This window comes from Petaurus breviceps, unplaced genomic scaffold (genome assembly GCF_028583685.1).
Source record: "Petaurus breviceps papuanus isolate PSGF00001 unplaced genomic scaffold, PetGlider_PUasm1.0 76, whole genome shotgun sequence".
Classification (NCBI taxonomy): Eukaryota; Metazoa; Chordata; class Mammalia; order Diprotodontia; family Petauridae; genus Petaurus; species Petaurus breviceps.
The window spans coordinates 46,755,224-46,780,582 of record NW_027186473.1 but is presented as its reverse complement, the minus strand read 5'-3'; the positions used below and the strand labels follow the sequence as shown (position 1 = coordinate 46,780,582).

The window sequence follows — 25,359 nt, the reverse complement described above, 5'->3', positions numbered from 1 at the left end:
TAGCAGAGCCAGAGTTCAAACTCAGGTCCTCTAATGTCAAATCCAATGCTTTTCCCACTGCCCCATGCTGTACATGGAAGATCTATGGCTATTACAGAAAAAAAAAAAACCCATCCCAAATCTCCATCCTAACTTTGTAATGATGTCCATTTCCCACGCCCAACCAATGGAGCCTTCAATGAAAAATAAATTTTCTTTCCATGCACTTATAAAAATGCTTCCTCTTTTCATTTCGGTAATGATGAAACAGTAATAAATATCGATCAAAGCAAGTTAATCTGGATCTAGTTCACATTAATAATTCAAGAGTTTTTCTTTCTTCTGAAAAGAAATCGGCAAAGGTCCTTGCCAACTCTTGAAAATAGTCTCTTTTTTGCCAATAGAAATATTGAGAGAATGTCACCTGTTTGAATTAGGATCCTGTATTAAGTAGCAACACCAAGTAGCACTTAAAAGATCACAGACAGAAGCTAATTCTTGAATAATTTAGGTATGGCTTTTCTACCAAAATTGAACAGCTTGTCAAATGTGGGTTTCCAATTTCCCATAATTACCAGGACTAAATTCCAGCTAAATATTGATTTTATATTCAGTGAAGCCGCTAAAATGACTGATATGAAATCAACAAGGTCATAAAATTTATGTATTTAAAAAAATCCCTTTCAAGTAAATTATTTGTAAATCAAGTAACCACCAGAACTGAATTCAAAGTCAATTAGTTATTTCACTGAACTCTGCTTGCTAGTGGAACCTCAGTGGTCTGAAAGGGTACGTATATGTCCACCCACAGCTTCAAGTCCATTGTCGTACTACTCAGGATTTTGTTCATTTATTCCCCCAATGGGGACAGGAGAAAAATCTAGCAATAAGAAAGCTAGCATTTTAACACCAGTTTGAAATTGACTACTACAACATATTTCTAAATATCAGGAGGATAAATATTACTATAACCTGGCTCAACACTACCTACGAACACAGAGAAAAATTAACAACCAAATTTGGGACTGAATTTTTTTCTTTATTTGAATATTAACATGAAACAATTGAAATTTGCTATTTTCTTTATTTAGCTTAATTTGTTACAAGTTCCCAACAGTCTCTCTTTCCCTCCCTTCCCATACCACAACAGAGAAAGCCACCATTTGACACAGATTTATAAATGTATGTAAAACCATATTATGCATATTTCTATTTATTAGTTCTTTCTCTGGAGGTGGATGGTATATTCCCTCACAGGTGCTTCTGTAGCTGATTTGGGTATTTATAATACTCAGAATAACTTGGTTCTTTATAGTTGTTCTTAGAATTATATTGCTGTTACTATATACAATGTTCTCTTGATTCTGCTGCATTGATCTGATTCCAGAACTGGAAAGAGGGGATCCGGGGGTGATTCAGAAAGGTGTATGGCAAAGGTACCAGTGAGAAGATACAGGAGATGTAAAGGGAAGCACACCCAACCTGATTTTAGATGGTCACTGGTGAAACTGAACTGCTTCTTTTCTTCTGAGACTGCAAACTGCTAAGCAAGATGCACTTTGTCATACATTGTAAACTATTAGTTTCACTTCTGAGTCCTCCCCCTCATCCCCATTTGCTATAGGATACATTTGTAAATAATGATGGAGAAAAGAAATTGAACCTTAGGATTATTTATTTACTAACTGCAAATAGCTCTAAATTCATCTGATCTTTCACGGTTGTACAATATCAAGATTTGTGAGAAAATAGCAAATTTCCACTAACCCACTGTTGGTAGAACAATGAACTGATGTAACCATTTTGGAGAGCAATCTGGCATTATACCGAAAGAGTTCTAAAACTGTTTATACCTTTTGACCAAGCAATGCCACTCTTAGGTCCGTTTCCCAAGGTGATCAGGGAAAGAAGAAAAGAACCCATGTGTTCTAAAATATTTCTAGAAGTTCTCTTTGTGGTAGCAAAGAACTGAAAATTGTGGGGATGCCCATCAAATGCGGAATGGCTAAACAAGTTGTGGTATATGATTGTGATGGAATATTACTGTGTAGTAAGAAATGATGACGTGGCTGATTTTAGAAAAACATGGAAAGACTTGAATGAAATAATGAAGAGTGAAATGAGCAGAACCAAGAGAAGATCATTATTCTAATTAGGCTTATAGTTATAACTAAACAGGACCTTCAAGTTCTATTTTTTTTTTTATTTTACTTTGGATTTGCTTCTTAATCATATTCACAGGGGAACTAGATCTAAAACAAAAATTTTTCAATAAGACCTGAGTATCTACAGAAATAATATGAAAACATTTTTGGCACATGTGAAAATTATTCATAACAGTGGCAGTTTAAGAGAAAAATAACTTAGTAGAAAATTAATTTTTTCAGTACAGTGGCGAGTCAAAGAAAAAATACACGTTGAGGGAAAAGTTCATCCTACAAATATTCAGTTAGTTTTTTTTTAATTAACTTACACTCTTGAGAATAGTATTTCTATTAGCACAGTTAAAAGGAATATATAGAAAGAGTATAGGTAGGAGTTGACTTTGATGTGATATTAAAAAAAAATAAGAAAAAAGGGTTGTACTAGAAGAGAAAGGGGGGAGACAAAATGGTGTAAATAACATCATATGAAGAGGAGCAAAAGAGTTATTACAGTAAAGAGAAAGAAGGGAGGGGGGTGAGCATTGTTTGAACCTTACTCTTATCGGACTTGTCTCAAATTCTCTCAGTTGGATATAGAAATTTATCTTACCCTATATGGAAATAAGATCAGAAAGGGGAAAGAAAAGGGAATGGAGGTAGACAGAAGGGAGGAAGATCAAACAAGAAATAGAGGACATTATGAAATGCAAAATGGATAATTTTGATTACATTTAACTAAAAGTTTCTGCACAAACAAAGCCAATGTAACCAAGATTAGAAGGAAAGTAGAAAGCTGGGAAACAATTTTTACCACCAATGTCTCTGGTAAAAGCCTTATTTCTCAAATATAGAGAGAACTGAATCAAATTTATAATACAAGTCATTCCCCAATTGATAAATGGTCAAAGGCTATAAATAGTCAGTTTTCAGATGAAGAAATTTAAACTATCTATAATTATATGAAAAAATGCTTTAAATCACTATTGATTAGAAAAATGCAAATTAAAACAACTCTGAGATATGGTCTCAAACCTATCATATTGACTAATATGATGGAAAAAGAAAATGACAAATGTTGGAGAAGTGGGAAAATTGGAACACTAATGCATTTTTGGTGGAGGTGTGAACTGATCCAACCATTCTGGAGAGCAATTTGGAACTATTCACAAATGGCTATAAAACTGGGCATACTCTTTGATCCAGCAATACCACTACTAGGTTTATATCCCAAAGAGATCATTAAACAGGGTAAAAGACCCTTTACCATGTACAAAAATATTTATGGCAGCTCTTTTTGTGGTGGCCAAAAGAACTGGAAGTTGAAGGGATGCCCATCAATTGGGGAATGACTGAACAAGTTGTGGTATATGAATGTAATGGAATGCTAGTATGCTATAAGAAATGACAAGCAGGCAGAAAAATCTGCAAAGATTTACATGAACAGATGCTGAGTGATCCTGATTGTGTTTCCACAATACTTGAATTGTTTCTTTCTAGCTGCTTGCAGTATTTTCTCCTTGACCTGGGAGCTCTGGAATGTTGCTATAATCTTCCTGGCAATTTTCCTTTTGGGATCTCTTTCAGGAATTGACTGGTGAATTCTTACAATTTCTATTTTCCCCTCTGGTTCTAGAATATCAGGGGAGTTTTCCTTGATAATTTTTTTTGCTTTTTTTTTTTTTTTGGAGGGGGGAAAGGCAGGGAAATTGGGGTTAAGTGACTTGCCCATGGTCTCATGGCTAGTTTTGTGTTAAAGTGTCTGAAGCTGAATTTGAACTCAGGTCCTCCTGGCTCCAGGGCCAGTGCTCTATTCACTGCGACACCTAGCTGGCCCCTTGATAATTTCTTGAAAGATGATGTCTAGGCTCTTTTTTTTTTTGATCATGGCTTTCAGGTAGTTCAATAATTTTTCAATTATCTCTCCTGGATCTATTTTCCAGGTCAGTTGTTTTTCCAATGAGATATTTCACCTTGTCTTCTATTTTTTCATTCTTTTGGTTTTGTTTTATAATTTCTTATAAAGTCATTACCTTCTGTTTGTCCCATTCTAATTTTTAAGGAATTATTTTCTTTGGTGAGCTTTTGGACCTCCTTTTCCATTTGGCCATTTCTGCTTTTTAGGGCATTCTTCTCCTCATTGGTTTTTTTTTAATATCTTTTGCCATTTGGGTTAGTCTATTTTTTAAGGTGTTATTTTCTTCAGCATTTTTTGGGGTCTCCTTTAGCAAGCTGTTGACTTATTTTTCACTATTTTCTTACATTATTCTTATTTCTCTTCCCAATTTTTCCTTTACTTCTCTTACTTGATTTTCAAAATTCTTTTTGAGCCCTCCCATGGCCTGAAACCAATTCACATTTTTCATGGAGGCTTTGGATATAAGAGCTTTGACTTTGTTGTCTTCTTCTGGTTGTATAAAACATATATCTTCCCTGTCACCAAAGTAAGATTCTATAGTCTGATTTTTTTCCCACTGTTTGCTCATTTCCCCAGTCAATTACTTGATTTTTTTAGCTATTCATTAAGGTAGGATTCTGCTTCCAGTGTAGAGGGTGCACCATCCCAAGCTTCAGGAGTTTTGTGCAGCTGTTTTGAGAAATACTTCTAGAGGGGCAGCCAGGTAGCACAGTGAGTAAAAGCACCGGCTCCAGTGTCAGGATGACCTGGGGATCGAATCCGGGCTCAGACACTTAGCACCCACCCAGAAACACCTGGCTGTGTAACCTTGAGCAAATTACTTAACCCCAATTGCTTAAAAAAAAGAAAAGAAAAAGAAAAAAAGATAAATACTTCTAGGGACCTGTAAGTCTTCTTCCAAGGCTGTATGATCGAAGGAGAAGTGCTTACTCCTTTCCTGGTCTGTGCTCTGATCTGTGAGTGACCACAAGCACTCTTTTCTGCCTTGGAGCTGTGAAGATGATTCTCTCTCCACTCCTACCACAAGCTCCACCACAGCAGCTCTTCTCCTCATCCCAGGACCACCACCCAGGACTGAAACCCAGATTGAAGCATGGGCAAAGCAAGGGAATCCTGTCTCAGCACCAGCAAAGAGATCCCTGCAATCCCCCTCTGATAAGCCTCTTGATCCCCCCACTATCTGTGGGCTGAGAGCTCTGGGAGCAGCCACTACTGCTACAGCTGCTGCCAACACCCTGGGGGTGAGACCAGACCACACTCCTCTCTCACCCAGGTCCGGACAGACCTTTCCAACTGACCTTCTAAGTTGTCTTTGGCATTTGTGGGTTGAAAAGTATGGAAACTGCCACAGCTGCCAGTGATTCAGTGCCATGATGCCTACTCCAGGTTTTCTAGGGACCCATCTATGCTGGCATGGCCCACGCTGGACTGTGCTCTTCTCTCAGACTGGCACGACAGACCTTTCCTGTTGACCTTCCAGATTGTCTTGGGCTGGAAATTTGTTTCACTCTGTCATCGTGTTGGTTCTGTTGTTCTAGAATTTGTTCAGAGTAATTTTTTACAGGTATTTGGAGAGATTTGGGGGAGAGCTCAGGAAAGCCCCTGCTTTTACTCCACCATCTTGGCTCCATCCCCCTAATCTTTTAAAATTACTAACTGACCCACTAAAGCATGCTGTTCTCATTGTACTCTAAACTGTAATGATGTTCTTAAAACTGAAAAAAATTACAGTTATTTTACTGAAGTAGTATGGCAATTTTCTCAGCCAGGAAATCACTATAATTTGTTTAAAATGCTAAAAAAAAATTTAATTTACATGTTTAATTGGAAAAAAAAACATGCATTGCTTTTTTATTTTTTAATAATTTTTAACATAATTTTCTTTTAGGTTTTACCTTGCAAAATACTTAAGATATAATAATTCTGATGTTACCCCAGAAAGGATGAAAGCAACATGGATTTTTTTCACAAAGAGACATAAATACAATAAAAATAATTTTTCTTGATCTCTCCCTCCCCTCCCCAAATGTGAGAAGACAGATAGAATAACAGGGAAAGGATGTAGAATGCAAACCTTTGAGGGTAGCAAAACTATTTCATTTCCATGGTAGACCCTTAATTAATTTTTTTTTTGAGGCAACTGGGACTAAGGACTTGCCCAGGGTCACACAACTGAGGTCTGAAGCCGGATTATGAACTCGGGTCTTCCTAAATCCAAAGTTGGTGCTTTATCCACCATACCACCTAGCTGCCTATGCCTCACTGAACTGAATCAAATTTAAAATACCTATTTAGAAATATACAGCTTCATATTGTGATTTTTTCATCTTGAAGCAATGAATATGGGATTAAGCTATATGTCCAGGAGATATAAACTAGTAAACCTACTTATACCAATGACAATTCATTTTCTTAAAGGTGTCATATGCAGTGAGATCAGGTTGCATCAGGGTCACTCCAATTTCTGCAGCATTGGTAAAAAGGTTATTTCCTCCTGACTCCCTCAAGCCTTTATAAACTACAGGCTCTATAAATCTAAGCAGGCTGAAACCTGCCTGACTTTAGAAGAAGAATCATCATCTTTGGGATATTTCCAGCTAATAGTGACTCATGGGAACTAAAGTTGCTCTTATAAATCACAAATTTGAGTCTTTTTTTTTATTTGGAAGAGTACGCATCTTTAGAGAGGCTAGATTGGGGAATCAAGAAGATCCAGCTTCACATGTCACCTTATTACACATATTATATGTGTGAAAACCCTCTGTTCTTACCTGGCTCTGGCTTTTGCCTCTCTTCCAATTCTATTCTACTTCAAATCCCTTGCCCCTTCCTCCTGGGGCAGATGAGACATTGCCAAACCCCAATGATGAATTACTCCCATCATCAGTGCTCATGTGCTCCAAGCTGGAGGAAATCATGTAACTCTATTAAATGGGTCCACTCCATATCTATGTCACCTAATCTTGCTGCAGGAAAGCTATGGGTTCACTTCCCCCAATAAGCAATTTGTTAATCCCTCTTTAACAAAATCTGCTTCAGACCTTCTAACTCCTCCTTAAGCCTCCCATGGTACCTCCTCCTCTCTTCACCTTTCTAGCTAAGGCCCTCTTCAGTACAGAATACTTTCATTAAAATATTGAGGCCATTTACAGAAATAGTCTATGTGCATCTTAGTCCTATTTTGTTGAGACATCTTTTTCCATAATCTTTTCCTTCATCATGGTCTCAGAAGAAGAGGTGCCAGGAAAATCCCTCTGAATGTACCCCTTAGTTCCAATCCTCCTAGGTTTCCCTAGCATACTGTTCCCCTTACCACACACACACTTTCCCTCATATCTTCCATCTCTCATTGTCTAATGGCTCCTTCCCTACTGTTCACAAATATGTCCATGTCTCTCCTATCCTTAAAAAAATCCAAATTGATTCTGCCATTCCTGCTGGTTTTGGTCCTATATCTCTTTTCCATTTCTGAGCTAAACTCCTTGCAAAAAATTATCTACAACCAGTGCCTCTACCTCCTCTCAATGTCCTCAAGTCTGGCACTCAACTCAAACTACTCTTTCCAAAGTCACTGATAGTCTCAATTCCAAATCTCAAGTCTCATCCATTTGGGCCTCTCTAAAACATCTGACACTGTCAATCAGCCCCTCATGGATACCTGCTTCCACTCTAGATTTTCAGGGTCTTCTTCTCTCTTGGTTCTCTCCCCAATCTCCTTTGTCGGTTCTTCATCCATGTTACACCCACTAACCATGAGCGTACACCAGGCTCTATATCATCTCACTTGCTAATATCAGCTCCCAGGTGTTCCCTTAACATGCCTATATAGATGATTCCAAAATATACATTACCCAGGGCGGCCAGGTAGCACAGCAAGTAAGAGCACCAGCTCCAGTGTTGAGAAGACCTGGAGATCGAATCCCGGGCTCAGACACTTAGCACCCACCCAGAAACACCTGGCCGTGTAACCTTGAGCAAGTTGCTTAACCCCAATTGCTTAGGGGCGGCCAGGTGGCTCAGTGAGTAAGAGCACCGACTCCAGTGTCGGGATGACCTGGATCAGGTCCGGGCTCAGATACTCAGCACCACACCCAGAAATAACTGGCCGTGTAACCTTGAGCAAGTTACTTAACCCCAATTGCTTTATAAAAAAAATATATATACATTACCTATTCCTAGACTATCTCCTGGTTTATATCCTAATTCACCAACTGCCTTTTGGCCATCTCCAAATGGATGTCTCATACACATCTCAAACTCAGCATGTCCAAAACAACTTCCCTCCAAACTCTTCTGAAGTTCTGTTACTGTCAAAGGTACCACCATTTTCATAGGTTCATAACCTTCTGGTTATCTTCAATTTCTCATTCCAACCCCACACATCTAACCAACTGCCAAATCTTGCTATTATTACTTTCATAGCATCTCTTACATATGCCTTTTCTCCACTCACACAATTATTAACCTAGTTCAAGTGCTCATCACCTTTCACTGGGAAGGCAAAAAAGCCTTTTAATGGGTCCCTCTTCCTCAAGTCTCTCCCTGCCATAGAGCCAAACACTACATCATACTAAGAAATATTAAGAACAGCAGACCTTTATTAGTAAATACCTTATAATCCCACCCATCAGTTTCATCCTGTTAGCTTTTAAAATCTATCTTTCAAGGCTTTCAAGGCCATCATTTATACTTATCATTAAATGAATTTTAAGTATCTCTAGGAAACTGAATGGTTAAGTGAAAATGCTTATAAAAATGGAAAATACACTGATTCTCTACCTCAGGATATCCACTGGTCTCATTCCTAGTGCCAAGATGCAACACTATAGAACAGAAAGTCTTAAATTGGGATTCAGATAATATGATCTCAGTTCTGAGACAAATTTTGAGTAATCTCAAAAAAAAGTCACTTTTGGGGGCAGGTAGGTGGTATAATGGATAGAGCACCAGTTCTGGAGTCAGGAGGACCTGAATTCAAATCTAGCCTCAAACACTAACTGTGTGACCCTAGGCAAGTCACTTAACCCCACTGCCTTGCCCAAACCCCCAAAACAAATAAAAAAGACCACCTCACTTTCCAACTCCCTTTTTTAAGGAAAAATCGGCACAACTTAAGATCATAGTCATTTACAGATGAGGAAACTGAGATCAAACTATTTGCCCAAGGTTACATAACACAGGCATATATGACAGAACCATGATATGAAATCCTGTGTCCCCTTCCACTGTCACCTATCTGGACCTCAGTTTTCTCTGACATAAGATGAGGAGGCTAAAGTCTGGACTATGTGTCTTTAAAGATCCCCTTTCCAGCTCTAAAGGTCAACGGATTTATGGTAGGTTTAAAAAGGGCTTATCGTTGAATTTTCGTTCATCTGGGAAAATTCCACCGTCTGGAGTCCAAAGTCACTGTCTGACAATTTTTCAAAACATTGGTGAAGATGTGATCCTGGGCAAATTGCTTAACTGGGCTCTGGCTTCCTCATCTCTAAAATAAGGAGAATGGAATAGATGACCTCAAAAGTCCCTTCCAACTCTAAATCCTATAATCTTCGCCTCTGCAGTTCAGGATTGTTCAGCTGGGCTGGCTTGGTGAAATGATTTTTCCAAGGTTATTCTCCTTTACTGTATACTGGACTGCATCTAGTCAGTCATGCCCACTGTTTCTTACAAAATGACACTGCATGTCTCATCTTCTAGTTTCTGAAGAGGCTATACTCCTCTTCCTCCCCCCAACAAACACACACACACACACACACACACACACACTGTCTCTCTCTCTCTCATACTTGGAATTCAGACCCTCCTGATTTCCTCCTCTTAGTTTCTGGTTTCCTTCAAAGTTCATCTCAGGGGCGGCTAGGTGGCACAGTGAATATAGAACTAGCCCTAGAGTCAGAAGGACCCAAGTTCAAATCCAACCTCAAACACTTGCCACATTTACTAGCCATGTGACCTTGGGCAAGTCACTTAACTCCAATTGCCCTGCCTTCCCCCCTCCCAAAAAAAAAAAGTTCATCTCAACAAGTAACCTTCTATACAAAAAGCCTTCTCTGCTCCCACCTTCCCCTGCTGCCCCCCACTCTCAAGCTGGTAGTACCTTCTAGGTCATCACCCTTTTCCTCAAACTCTGAATTTCCTTGCATTTATTTTGTTTCTACATTCATATGTATATGTGGTTTCCTAGAGGCAGCTTTATTCCTTTCTTAGAATCTCCAATCTGCCATATTGCCAGAAACACAGCAAGTATTTAATAGATGCTTTCTGAGTGCCTGAATTACAGCAGATGTCTGTTGTTTGACAGGCTAAAAAAGTATCTATTATCATTGTTTCTAAAACACCATTTACTAACAAGATCAGGGGTAGGGAACCTGTGGCCTTGAGACCACATGTGGCCCTCTAGGTCCTCAAGTGCAGCCCTTTGACTGAAGCCACACTTGAGGGCCACATGTGGCCTCCCAGTTCTCTACCCCTGAACTAAACTATAAGGAATATGAAGAGAGAGGTGTGTCTTATCTAAACTTTGTAAATTTTCTGTCTTTCCAGAGCCCTGGGGTTAGGGAGTACAGTGTTCTGTACTCTTTAATACTCCCAGGAATGGGAGATTTGTCATGGTATCACAGTGTCCCTCAGAGGTACCTGGGTGGCACAACTGATAAGAGTGCTGAGCCTGGAGTCAGGAAGACTAATTGACCAAATCTGGCCTCAGACACTTACAAGCTGTGAGGCCCTGGCTCTAACTGCTTCAGTTTCCTCATCTCTAAAATGGAGGTGATAATAATGAATTAATAAATATTTACTAATCACCTACTATGTGCCAGACATTGTGCCAAGAAATAATAACAGCGCCTACTACCCAGCCTTGTGGTGAGTCTCAAATGAGATAATAATTTGCACTATATAAATGTTAGCTGCTATTACAATGATGATGGTATGGTAGTGGGTGGGGGGGGAAGGGGGAGGTTCCCTTCCACCACCATAGATCAAGATCCCTCTTCAACTGTGCAAATGGTATTGCTCTGGTCAAAAGATTCATCTCCCCTGAGGCCAACATGGCTATGTATGCACTTCTCTGAACTGCAGTCTTGAGACAGACACACTCGAAACTTTTTCAAGTTCATAGATTCCTACTAAAATTTCCATCCCCACTGGCAATGACCCCTCAAACCTCTGAGTACAATCTTCCTGTCATCACAGGATAAATGCTAATGGATCTAGAAAGATGGAGGATTTTAAAGGAGACTACACCCAAACAGACGCTTAATAAATTGGAATTTGTTGACATATCTTAATAAAGTGGAACATAACTTAATAAAGTGTAATTTGTTCAACTATCCTACCCACAAACTTCAGTTGAAGTGGAAACTGAGGAAGGGTGATGGGTGTCCATTCAGATGGCTGAGGCAAAGGGAAACCCTCAATTTGAACTTGTCTTCTCCCGTCACTGTTCTCCTATACGGACATGGTAGCTGAAAACCTCAACTGGTTTGGAGACTGCTATATTTTTAGGCCATCTGCAAAACTCAATACAGATGCTCACTATATACACCACTGTGCCTGGCACCAAAAGCTAGCTGTTAAAATGCATAATTCTATGAGTCTATTCTGTGAGCTGGATGTCAAAAGAAATAGTCATCTTACCATGGCTGGGACACATTTTCTGTCAGCTACAGGAAAATAACAAACTCTCACTACCTGGACAAAAAGAGGGTTGGGGAGTAACTTTCCAGAAAACTCAGAAGCGGAGGGCAGCAGCTGCCGCTGCTCCAGCTCCGCGCACAAGAACTCGCCCCGAGCCCCACCAGCCCCCGCCCCCCCCCCCCAGTATTCTCTTTCTTCCACTCGATCCCCTAACATCCCAACTGGCTTCTGGGTGGTCCCCCCACACCCTACCCCCCCGACATGGGCATTTCGAAACCGGGCGTACCGGCGAGCGCGGCTATAAAAAACGGTGAGGGAAACTACTTACTATGATGTTTTGGGGGTAAAACCCAATGCCTCTCAGGAAGAACTAAAAAAGGCATATAGAAAACTAGCCTTAAAATATCACCCAGATAAGAATCGTAATGAAGGAGATAAGTTCAAGCAAATTTCTCAAGCTTATGAAGTGCTTTCTGATGCAAAGTAGAGAGAATTATATGACAAAGGTGGAGAACAAGCCATCAAAGAGGGTGGTTCTGGTGTTGGCTTTGGTTCTCCAGCGGATATCTTTTATGTTTTTTGGAGGAGGTGGAAGAATGCAAAGGAAGCTGAGAGGTAAAAATGTCGTTCATCAGTTGTCAGTGACCTTAGAAGATTTATATAATGGTGCAACGAGAAAACTTGCTTTGCAAAAGAATGTAATTTGTGATAAATGTGAAGTCCTGGCGGTAAGAAAGGAGCTGTAGAATGCTGTCCCAATTGCAGAGGTACTGGAATGCAAATAAGAATTCATCAGATAGGACCTGGAATGGTTCAGCAAATTCAGTAAGTTTGCATGGAATGCCAAGGACATGGGGAATGAATCAGCCCTAAAGATAGATGTAAAAGCTGTAATGGAAGAAAAATTGTTCGAGAGAAGAAGATTCTGGAGGTTCATACTGACAAAGGTATGAAAGATGGTCAGAAGATAACATTCCATGGTGAAGCTAACCAGGAGCCAGGACTTGAGCCAGGAGATATTATCATTGTTTTGAATCAGAAGGACAATGCTATATTTACACGACGTGGTGAGGACCTTTTCACATATACGAATTGTAGTTATCAAAGGTAGAATATCCAGTTGGTTGAAGCATTACGTGGCTTTCAGAAACCAATAACAACTCTTGATAATAGAACTAAAGTCATTACTTCTCATCCTGGTCAGATTGTTAAATATGGAGATATTAAATGTGTGCTGAATGAAGGTATGCCCATTTATCACTGACCTTATGAGAAAGGAATTCTAATAATTGAGTTCAAGGTAAATTTCCCAGAGAATGGCTTTCTTTCATCAGACAAGCTATCTTTGTTTGAAAAATTACTGCCTGAAAGGAAGTAGAAGAGACTGAAGATATGGATCAGGTAGAACTGGTGGACTTTGATCCATCTCAAGAAAGAAGACGACATTACAATGGAGAAGCTTATGAGGATGATGAGCATCATCCCAGAGATGGGGTTCAGTGTCAAACCTCTTAATGGGGGGGTGGCGCCAGTGAATACTCTTCATTGTAATGCTGGCTTTTGTATGCAGTAGTGAATGAGTGAAGGACTACAATCATCTTAATGCACTCACTACTAGCTATTGTTTCTGTTGTAATATTCAACTACAGTTGTATTTTTAAAAGTTAATAAAATCAGTAATATAAAGTGCTGACTTTGCAATTTATGGTGTTCAGTGTGCAAGGCAGTTAATTATTTCCTTATGGTAAAGAAGCCCCCAAGCATTTTTTTCATGACTTGTACTTTTTGTTTCAATGTGTATATGCAGTGGCTTAGACTGAGGTTTGATTTTTGGTTGACTACATGTACACAAGCATTTATAATTGTTAAGCTCTGAAATTAAAATTTTGTACTGAATTCACCATCAGAAAACTTTAATATGTTGATGTTCTGGTCTGTATGGTTGTCAAATTGGGGTTTGTTGTGATGCTTCTGCTGTATTGCTTAGGTGTTGTTTGTATATAACAAATAATTCTGATTACATGTGGTATGCCAAGGGTAAATTTAAACCCCATTCTTTAGAGAAGGTGTTTTATTTACTACAGTTTATGATAACCCCGAATCTATGAGGGTTTAGGGTTTTAGAATGAATTTCTTTCTGTTTTGCCATTATGCTGTTATTTAAAAAAAAATTCTAGTAAAAACCAGTCCTGCCTCTGGCTCTCTCCATTCACTGTAATATGGACCCCCAATGCTAACTACTGTTTGGGGTTTGCTTGGTTTGGGAACTGAACTGGGGCAGAAAAAGGGTAACTCTTAAATGTTGATTGGGAAAGGGATTCTTTATATTCAGTGAATGCAGGGTGACAGCCACCTAATTAAGTTAATTTTGCTATACTTAGATTTAACTAGTTTGTTTTACCAAATAACAAATAAGAAAGAGGTTCTTTTATGTACATGAATGCAGGATGAGAGCCACTAATTTAAGTTTGACTTTGTTATATTTAGGCCAACTAGCTTAATGTTTGTTTTAACTAGTTTAATGCTTTATATTTTAACTGTTTTAATGCTTGACCAGATTGCAAGCTGTAGCTGTAAATGTTTTTCGAGGTTTCAGTTTCCATCGTCAAGATCATATAAGGAATCTGTAAATAGTAGAAGCTAGGCATCTTTATAACATTGTAATTGCAATTTATTAACAGATTGTCAAGAACAAGTGTGGAGAAATCTGCCTCGGTAAATAAAATGTTGATTTAGGATGGGATAGAGAAACTTAATATTGGGCCTATACAAGCAAAAAATCCAAAAGTACAAAGAACATCTAATAGAACTGCTTATAAAGAGTAAAACTACAATAAATGTAACCAATGTAACTCTACAAGTAAGAGAAATGTCTTCATGGATTGTAGATTAAAAGGGAAAGAAGCCTGTGTCTTACAGCCAGGCCTTTACAAAATTTTCCTGACAGTCCACATCTTGGTTTCTGATTCCTCAGTGGCAAAATCCCCAAATATACCATGTGGCATGGCCAAAAAAAAAAAGAGGGTTGGGAAGCAAAGCACAAAAGGGGAGCCTCCCCCACCCTGGGCCCTGGCAGTTGGCGGACAGTGGCATCGCCATCCCTAAAAGTGCTACTAAGCTTATGTTATTTAAAATGTTGTCATGCATTTACTTAGCTCTGCAATTTACAACTGAACCTACCCAACAAGACAGGCCAGTTTGGATTATACAATATGTAAACAAGCCTGAGAGCCAACCCAGAGTAGGACAAGTCAGAACATTGGTTAAATTAGTTAAACCTCACTACACCTGAAGTAGCCTCCTCATTCCTATCACTTCCCATCACACTTTGTAACCAAAATAATAGATTATAAACATTGCACACAATCAAAATTCCTCAGGGATGACTCGGAACCACCACAAGCAGGCCAGACTAGGAAAGAGTCCATTATCCAAATTTAACATCTTTAAAACTTAATTAATTAATTAAAATTTAAATTAAAAAAACTAATATGAAGATGGGAAAAAAAATGACATTTGGGCATAAATTCTCCAAGCATCCTACAGAAATAATCTGTAGCTGCTATCTTCTTGCCACCCACAGGCATGCCAGCCTGGCACAAATGCGGGCCTCTGGCCAGGAGCGCTGAGGTTAGTCTCAGTTTCACTATGGCACTGGGTAATCTCAGTAAGTTGTTTCAGCTATTTGAGTTCACCTGTTTCAAAGTGAAAACTCTGTATCTACCGCTCCTTGGAGGCGCTGACATCATCCCCAGAGGCACTAAATGATGAATAGTATTAGAGTGGATGTTTCAATATTACAGCACTATAAGCAGCCAACTGATGTCTCCTAAGTAATGGATGTAGCATTTTATTCCAAGACTCCAAAAGCCTGGTGTTCTCTTCAATGAGTGCTCTCCTCCAAACATGCACAAGCATCCCTATCTGTATCTGACCATCAAGAAGGACTCTTATCCAGGTCTGTGCCTCTGTTTCCTAAAAGGGGTTCACCCAACAGGCTAAAGCTTTCTTACTTTTTTTTTAATTTGCAACTATCACAAAAAGCAAAAAGCAGAAGTGCTTATTAATAGCATATTGTTGTTAAATCCAAAAACCTGTTCAAGTTTATAATATCCAGCCAAAAAAATTTTTTTAAATCTTTTTTAGGCATTTATAAGGGCAGGTAGGTGGCTCAGGATAGAATACCAGACCTAGAGTCAAGAAAAACTGAGTTCAAATCTGGCCTCAGACACTAGCTGTGTGATCCTGGGCAAGTCATTTAATCTCTGCTTCAGTTACCTCATCTGTAAAGTGAATTAGAGAAGAAAGTGACAAATCATTCTAGTATCTTTGCCAATAAAATCTCCGAAAAGGGTCACAAAGAATCAGACATGACTACTCAACAACAAAAGGCATTTATAATCAACTAAAAGTAAATGTGATCTTACCAGAATCAACCCTTTGCAATTAGCCAACACTGTACACGTATTAAATCTAATACATCACAGGAATAATCACAGAAAGTCAACCAAAGCTGCTCATAATTTAACAAATGCAATTTGAAACAGAAAATTAAATTTGTATGTTCATTTTTAAAATTTTATTAAAACCACAAGCTCGATTTAACCTACTAGACAATAAGGAAACGAGTATTTTTAAGTACTTACTACATGCCAAGCAATGGTGCTACAAACACAAGTAAAAAGAAAGTCAGATCCTGCCCTCAAAGAACTTACATTTTAATAGAAGATACACACAAAAAGAAGCTGAGAAAGTGAAAGGGCTGTTGGGACCCCCAAGGGGGAATGGTGTCAAAGTCCAGAAAGTCCAAAACACAGGTGGGAGGGGAATGAAGGCTGGTTAGCCTAGGATCCAATTTCCTTTTTAAAACAATGCTGGGCCTGGAGTCAGGAAGATGTGAGTTCAAATTTGATCTCCCACATTTACTACCTGTGTGACCCTGGGCAAGTCCCTTGGCCTCCAGTTCAGTTTCCTCATCTCTAAAATGGGAAGAATAGCAGCACCTACTTCCCACGTTGTTGTAAGCATCATGAGATAAAATATTTGTAAAGGGCTTAGCACAGTGCCCATCACCATCACAAGGGCAGTGTTTAATAAATGCTTGTTTCCTTACTGTGTTTCAATATAACTGGTTTCCTTTTCTTATGTATTATGTAATTTTATGTATCTAAAGACATTATTCTAATTTTTAAAAGGGTCCAACACATAAAAGATGTTAATTAGTCCAGCCCAACACCTAAAATATGCTAAAATGAAGACTTACAAAAGGGAAGTGAATTGCCCAAGGTCACACAAAGAACTAGCAGGGTCAAGATTTGAATAGAAATAAGTAGAAATACAACTGTCTAAGTTCTCAATTTAAGAAACTCTCATAACAGCAGAAAAAAGGCCAAAAAAATCTGACTTTTATTTGGTTTTCAATGCTCAAGATACTTTTTTTTTGCTTTTTTTGGAGGGCGGTTAAGTGACTTGCCCAAGGTCACACGGCTAGTTTTTATGTTAAGTGTCTGAGGGCGGATTTGAACTCAGGTCCTCCTGACTCCAGGGCTGGTGCTCTATTCACAGCACCACCTGGCTGCCCCCAAGATACTTTTTTTTAAAGGTATGGTGAAGGGATGTTTCATCTGAGGGAGGAGGGGGAATTCGATGAATTCTGTTGTGTCCTAAGTTTTTTAGGTTTCCAAGTTTAAGGACCATCTGACTTACTTTTTCTCAGGCTTGTTCTTTCCATTATAACTCACATAGGAATCAACTGTGTAGAACCCACCCATCTCCCAGTTATGAAAGGCACACTGCTATGACAAATGCCCACCTAGACCCAAGTTATCAACTTACTAAGACCTACTGCTAGAACATTCAAACCCTCAAATGTTCCCACCACAACAGGAAAGCTGGTAAAAAAAAAAAATTAGATGAGTAGGTACCTTTTCCGAAATATGCCAAAGGAACTAAAACATACATCTAGGCAAACAAGCCCCATCTTCTCATCCTTGAATGCCAACCTGATGCTGGCTCAGTCCTGAGAGAAGTCATTACTATGGAGAAAAATATCTAAGCAGCATTGTCTTATTCCTACAACCTGGACTTGGTGTTTGGACCAGGTAAACAAGGAGTAAGATCATGAATATTCATTAAAAAACAGAAAAACAATTCAGGAGCATACAGAAGGAGCCAGATGTTGGAAGCTTAGAGATAAGATATCTTATCTAATATAATCTGTGATATCTAAGATTTCATTTGGGCTAGGACTCATGTGATCTGAGCAATCATCAAGTATTGAGTGTGTAATACCTGGCATACCCAGAAGGACACAAAACCAAAGAAAACTTTAAAAAAAAAAGTGCCTAACCTTAAAGAGTTCTATTAGCTATTATAAAGGGGGTTCAGATGTGATGTAGTAAGGGATAAGAAAAAGAAGAAGAAATCAAGCTTGTTTAGAGTTGCCAATAAAACGCATTTATGAAACATGAGAAGGCTTTTATAATCAGATTCATCATGGAATAACAGAACTAGAAAAACAATAAATATAATGGCTATAATGGAAGGGAAAAGAAAAAAAATAAAGCTGAATGCTAAATAATTTTAATAATCAATTCTGGCCCTGAATAAGAGGAAAAAACCAATTTCTTTTTTCCTTAGACTGAGGTATGAGATTGAAGGTGTGAGATGATGTATATACTGTCAGATTTGTCCTTGTGCTGGTGGGTTTTGATTTAAAAAAAATTTTTTTTACAAGGGTCAGCTCATTTTGGGGGTGAAGGAGAAGGAATAAGTAGAAGTCACTGTGACATTAAAAAAATATAAATAAAACTTACTGTTTGGGATATTCCCTATATCTAAATATATTTAGAGAATAAAGGGGTGATAGGAAGAGAGGAGATCCCCCAAAAGAGTGCTACTATATTTGTGTCTGAGTCACCTAATTGGAAGGAAGGAAGAAGAAAGAAAGAAAGAAAGAAAGGAAGGAAGGAAGGAAGGAAGGAAGGAAGAAAGAAAGAAAGAAAGAAAGAAAGAAAGAAAGAAAGAAAGAAAGAAAGAAAGAAAGAAAGAAAGAAAGAAAGAAAGAAAGAAAGGAAGGAAGGAAGGAAGGAAGGAAGGAAGGAAGGAAGAAAGGAAGAAAGAAAGAAAGAAGCCACCATGTTGGATGAGCCCAAATGATGAAGTAAAAACAGTCAAAATTTTCCCTCCTTTCCTGCCCTCTCTACCTACCACCTGTACAGTCAAGGGGCAGTTCAACTCATCCCACCTCAGGAAGAGATATAAATGCACACCTCCCTTCTTTGATGAGGTGGGCTGCTATGGGTGTGGAGCACCACATAAGATGTTGGATTTGGATGATGCACTAGTTATTTTTGCTGAACTTTTTATTTCTTCATTATTCTTTGTTATAAGGGATAGGTCTCTGGGGCAGGGAGGGGAAAGATACACTGGGAAATAAAGATGATAGAAAAACAAAAGATATCGATAAACATTTAAATTTTTAAAAAGTAAAAGCTTTTTTTCCCCCTTTGATCATAATGTCTACAGCATCTTCCAAATCTTCCCTCATGTAGGGGGCAAAAGAAACCACCAATTTGACAAGACCATATCTTTACAATTCTTAATGTTAATCCTCCCAGAATTTGCCCTGGGACCCATGGCTCACTTGGCTGTCCTCCAAAGGTCTTGGCTTCAATAGCATCCATTCAAATATGGTTATTCACAATATGCTAATGAGGTCAACATAATACTTGCATCACTTAACCCCTCCCTTTCCTGGTGAGAATCTAACCAGTGCAGGTTAAAAGAGATGTGCCAAATAGTTGCTCACTGAGATTACTGTTTGTCTGAACCACTGCCAACTCCAAATACTCATGTAGGGAGACTGGTTTTGCACAAATGTGTCACATACAAACACAGAAATAGATTCGTGGCTTGATGCTCAACTGACTCCCGGCCGGTATGCCCCTTCTATCAATATAAAAGCATTAATCATTAACAATTTATACTCCTTAAGTGCCCCACATAAGGTGATCACACTTAGGGTTGGAAAAAACCTTTAAGGTCATCCAATCTCCTCAGTTTACAGACAAGGAAACTAAAGCCCAGAAAAGTCCTATGGGTAGTGTCAGAGCCAGGATTAGAACTCGGGTCTCCTGCCGCCAAATCCAACTTTCTTTTTTTTTTTTTTGGGGGGGGGGGGTTGGGGGGGAGAGGAGGCAAGACCATTGGGGTTAAGTGACTTGCCCAAGGTCACACAGCTGGTAAGTGTGTCTAAGTCAGGATTTGAACTCAGGTCCTCCTGACTACAGGGCCAGTGCTCTATTCACTGCTCCACCTAACTGCCCCCCAGCATTCATTTCACTGTACTGTGATGACAACAAAGTACTTTAAAGCTTCCTTCATCTTTCAAAAACCCAGTGAAACAGGTGGACATTTCTCTTCTGCAAAGGAAGAAACTAAAGCATGAGACAATGTAGGACTATGGAACCAAAGCATCTACGTTCAAATCCAGGCTGAGAAAGGTTTCCTCATTTGTCATCTGTGTGACCTGGATAAAGAGCCTCTGTGGGGCCTCAATTTCCTTATCTGCAAAACTCGTTGATTGTCCTTCCTTCTTGAAGAGGACCATGCCATCAGGAAGGTGATGCCATGACTTGAAAGAGAACTGGATTTAAGTGAGGAAAGACTATTCAAGGTCACCAACCTCACTTTCTAATCTTTCTTTACCATTATTTGGCTGAGGTTGCTGCTGGTGATGACAAGAAAGGAATAGTGGATCAATCACAACAAGCATATCACGAAGCATTTGAAATCAGCAAAAAGGAGATGCAGGGGCGGCCGAGTAGCACAGAGAGTAAGAGCACCGGCTCCAGTGTTGAGAAGACCTGTTGATCGAATCCTGGGCTCAGATACTTAGCACCCACCCAGAAACACCTGGCCGTGTAACCTTGAGCAAGTTACTTAACCCCAATTGCTTAGGGGCGGCCAGGTGGCTCAGTGAGTAAGAGCACCGGCTCCAGTGTCGGGATGACCTGGATCAGGTCCGGGCTCAGATACCCAGCACCACACCCAGAAATAACTGGCCTTGTAACCTTGAGCAAGTTACTTAACCCTGATTGCTTTAAAAAAAAAAAAAAAAGGAGATGCAACCAACACATCCTATAAGACTGGGTCTGGCCTTGAACTTCTCTGTGTTCTATTATGAGAACCTGAACTCTCCAGAGAAAGCCTGGTCCCTTGCAAAGATAGCTTTTGATGAAGCCATTGCTGAACTTGATACATTAAGTGAAGAATCACATAAAGACAGCACACTAATAATGCAATTACTGAGAGACTACTTGACATTGTGGACATTGGACACCCAAGGAGATGAAGCTGAAGCAGGAGAAGGAAGGGAGAATTAACCAGCCTTCTAACTTTTGTCTGCCTCATTCTAAAATTTACAAAGTAGACCATTTGTCATCCATGCTGTCCCACAAATAGTTTTTGTTTATAACTTATGACAGGTTTATGTTACTTCTATTTGGATTTCTATATTTCCCATGTGGTTTTTATGTTTAATATTAGGGGAGTAGAGCCAGTTAACATTTGGGGAGTTATCTGTTTTCATCTAAGGTGGCCAATATGGAATTTTTTATACATGTTTTACATGTTTGGCATAGTACTTTTGGTACATTGTGGTTTCACAAGGCCAGTGTTAAAACAGCTTCCATGTCTAAGCAAAGAAAACTGCCTACATATTGGTCTGTCATGGTGGGGGGGAGGGGGGAATAAAGGGATAATTGGTTCCAGCCACAGGTGTAGTTACTGTGGGTACTTCAGGGTTGGAGACTCATGGCTGTGGTAGAAAGAGATGTCCCATAGATATTACATGTCATTCCATGTGTATCTGTGGAATACACAATCTCAACGTGTACACCTTTATGATTGCAGTTGCAATCATAAAGTTCCTTAAGACAAAGTTTTAACCCAGTCAATTTACTCTGGAGAAGGGCAGAAACGGTTCACATTCCATTATTTGTAAAGTTACCTGCTGTTCACTTTCATTATTTTTGCTACACTCATTTTATTTGTATTTAAATGGTTTAGACAACCTAAGAACAAATGTACAAGTAAAGATGCAGTAAAAATGAATTGCTTGATATTCGTAAAGTCACTGTATATCAAGCATAGCAGTAAAACAAAAAACCCATGTATTTAACTTTTTTTAGGCTTTTTGCTTTTGTGTTTTTTGATACTTGCCTAACATGCATGTGCTGTAAAAATAGTTAACAGGAAAATAACTTGAGATGATGGCTAGCTTTGTTTAACGTCTTATGAAATTTTCATGAACAATCCAAGCATAATTGTTAAGAACATGTGTATTAAGTTGATGTAAGTGGAATAAAAGTTTTATGAATGGAAAAAAAAAGTGATCAATTAACCACAGATTTAAGACTAAAAGGAAGTCACAAGGTCAAGCTAGCACCTTCATTTTACTGATAAGAAAAGTGGTCTGGAAAGGGAGATATTTATACTACGTACTCCCTAAACCACCCACACCCCACAGCCTGCTCTCTACCTAGGGAAGTAGAGGAAGTATGTTTCATCATAAGTTCTCTGGAACCAAGATGATATATTGTGCCTAATCTGAATTCTGACGCCTTTTTTAGTCCCGCTTTTCATTTAGATTATCATGGTCATTGTATATGTTGTTCTGGTTCTGCTTTCTTTGCTGCTATCAGTTTCCAAAGGTCTCCCTGTGTTTGTCTGAATTTCTCACATTCATCATTTCTTACATGTTGTCATTTCTCCTGACAACCCAATAATATTTCATGGCATCCACATGCCACAATTAGGTTGGCCATTCATTTCAACAAATCAGCTAAGCATTTTATTAAGCAAATGTCTGCCAGACACTGTGCTAGGAGATGAAGATGCCTACAAGAAAGATAGAAAGTGTCTCTGCCCTCAAGGAACTTACATTCTCTTGTACCAATTAATGGTTATCCACTTTGTATTCAGTTTTCTGCTTCTTGATTTTGGTATTTGTAAGCTTTTCCCATCAATGGCCTCCTTGGCAGCTAGGCAGCCCAGTGAATAGATAACCATGTCTGGAAGCAGGAAGACCTGAGTTCAAAGATAGCCTCAAACACATACTAGTTTTGTGACCCTGGGCAAGTCACTTAACAGCTATTTGCTTCAGTTTCCTCATTTATAAAATGGGGATAATAATAGTACCGATTTTCCTGGGTTATTGTGAGGATCTAATGAGATTTTTATTTACATATATAACATATCTATGTTTGTGTGTATATATACTTCTTCCATGTGTGTGCACATGTGTATATCTGTGCCTGTATGTGTGTGCGTGGTGTGTGTATGTATGTGTATACATGTATATGTGGGTGCATGTGTGTGTTGTGTATATGTATATTGTGTATGTTTATATGTGTATTACGTGTGTATATATTTATGTATGTGTCTGTATATATTGTTATATGTGTATGTGTATATATGTGTGTATATTTATATATGTGAATACATTGTATATATTTATAGGCATATATGTGCATATTCACGTGTATGTATATATTAGTATATTGTTATGTAGTTATGTATGTGTGTACATGTGTATGTACACATCCCTACCTACACATATCCATACACACATGCACACATACATAGGCACAGTGCCTGGGACACAGATGGCACTATGTAAGTGTTAGCTATTAGTATCACTATCATCATCATCATCATCCTTGGAGCACAGGCCCATGAATTTTCTGTAAATTCCAAACCTTGACCACAAAATCAGGCTCATCAATGATTTACACTCACTCTGCCTATCCCTAGGAAAACTAATGAGATTTCTCATATGCATTTGGGTTGTGCAATCAGGATTTCAGAACTTAGACCACAATACTTTATGGTCAGTTGAACAAAAAATTCTATTTCCCAGGTAAACTATCGATCTTGTTTGTACACAGTTGTTTGTGTGCAGTCTCTTCCATTAGACTGAAGACAGGGGCCATTTTTGTTTTTCTCTGCATCCCCAGCACTTAGCACAGTGCCTGGCATACAATAGGAGCTTAATAAATGCTCACTGAGTTGTTCACATGTTATCTCCCCTGTTAGAATGGGAGCTTCTTGAAAGCAGGGGCAATGTCTGGTACATAGTAAGCATTTAATAAAGGCTTGTTGACTTGATAAGAGAGGCAGTGGGGTACACTATGAAGAAGGCTGCCCTTAGAAACGGGAAGACCTGTGTTCAAGGTCTGCCTGACACTTAACTGGATATCTGACCATATTTGTCTGAATTCCTCACATCGAAACTCAAGTTTCCAAAAATAATTAAAGGTACAGGGAGTAAAGGTATGAATGAGATTTGAGCTTTCCTTATGGTGACTCATTCTCACATAGCCAACATTAAAGTAATCCCTCAATCTGGGATCCAAAAGGCATTTTTTCTCAAGGGCAGAAGGGAAGGAAGAGGTGTGAGATTTCCAAACTTGAACACACATAGGACCATCTAGGAGGATCAGGTGAGCAAATCCCACATAACTGGCTGCCAACTACTGTAAAAGAAGCAAACAGTTCATCCTCTCCTGCCTTCTTGCTTTTAAGGCTGTCTTTGAATGCCTCCCCCCAGCCATGCTAAAGAGTTTGTGTGGTTAAGCTAAAGGGATCTGGGCAGATTTATGCTATTTCAGGGCCATGAAGCATAAATTAAAAAGTGCTGCCCCTGTCTAGGTAGTCTGAATTTCTGAACTTAATTGGCCCAATGTTGACACATGTTTGTTTTCAATTTCTTCTGGTTGCACTTTTATGCAGAATTACGTACTTATAATTAAAATGCAGGGCAAATGAGATAATATGCAAAATAATATATAAATGTAGGTTATTATTCTCATTAATAATGGAATTATACAGCTAAAGAGCAATATATAAGACACCAGCATAATGCCTGCAGTATAGGGAAAAAGACAACTTGTATTTGGCAGATACCAACTAGCAAAGGAATATGGAAAAATGTTTATCTTCTTTAGGAATACACATGACTGAAATTTTAATTCTAAATAAGAGTATGAAAAAGATACATACACACAGATGGATGCATATACATTGAGAGGCAGCGCGAAAACACAGGTTCAAATCTGGCTTTCCAACACACACTAACTTGGTGACCACAGCACATCCTTACTTAACTTCTGTGTATCCTGGACCACTCTCCAAGACTATAAGTAACAGCAGGGTTACCGATCTGCATCTGTGCAGGAAATTTCCACAGTGGCCGCTTCCTCACTCCGATGAAATACAGGTCGAGACAAAACACACACCTATAACAGAACACCATTGAAACCTCTTCCTCATGACCATGTCCTCCACGTGTAATAGAACACTGGATTGGAAAGAAGAGGATCTGGATTCAAATCCCAGCCTTCCCACGGATATACTATACAGCCTCAGTTTCCTCATCTGACAAGTAAGAATGCTAGACTAAATGATCTTTAAGGCCACTTCCAGCTCTAAGTCCTATGATCCAACATGATTTTTCTGGCATACTTTTAGTGTCTTCCCACCTCTAAACATACATATACATTTCAAACTGTTATGAAAATGCATTCTATTAACAGGGCTTGAAAACATACAAAGTTACAGTAAAAAATAGCCATGAAAGAAGGTAGACAAACATAAGCTTTCAATATCCAAGTCCCT

The 25,359-nt window shown here is 38.9% G+C and overlaps 1 protein-coding gene, 1 long non-coding RNA gene and 1 pseudogene across 6 annotated transcripts in view; 2 read left to right on the top strand and 1 right to left on the bottom strand.

Annotated features, from left to right (window-relative positions):
• The window catches only part of GAB1 (GRB2 associated binding protein 1), a 206,960-nt gene that overhangs the window by 160,247 nt on the left and 21,354 nt on the right, over positions 1-25,359 (bottom strand). The window lies entirely within an intron of this gene.
• On the top strand, positions 11,945-15,035 carry LOC138175116 (dnaJ homolog subfamily A member 1 pseudogene; annotated as a pseudogene).
• Positions 18,650-22,072, top strand: LOC138175117 (uncharacterized). The gene is made up of 2 exons (XR_011171883.1): positions 18,650-21,216; positions 21,513-22,072. It is a non-coding gene; the product is annotated as an uncharacterized lncRNA (long non-coding RNA).